Source organism: Odontomachus brunneus, unplaced genomic scaffold (genome assembly GCF_010583005.1).
Source record: "Odontomachus brunneus isolate Ranch 3 - 2012 unplaced genomic scaffold, Obru_v1 Obru_scaffold_202, whole genome shotgun sequence".
NCBI lineage: Eukaryota > Metazoa > Arthropoda > Insecta > Hymenoptera > Formicidae > Odontomachus > Odontomachus brunneus.
The window spans coordinates 414,045-414,262 of NW_022639652.1; positions in this window are offsets into that span (position 1 = coordinate 414,045).

The window sequence follows — 218 nt, forward strand, 5'->3', positions numbered from 1 at the left end:
AAAATAATATCGCATATATAACAATAATTTGTTATGTCTCAATACTGTTGTATTAAGATATTAATTCTTATTCTCAATTTGCTGAAACAGATTATAAATAAAATGTGGAAAGTTAAATGGAATACATATATATATATATATATATATACAGGGTGTTCGGAAAGTACCGGGACGCCCGAATATCAGGAAAAATATAAGTTTTACAAAAAAATGTTTCA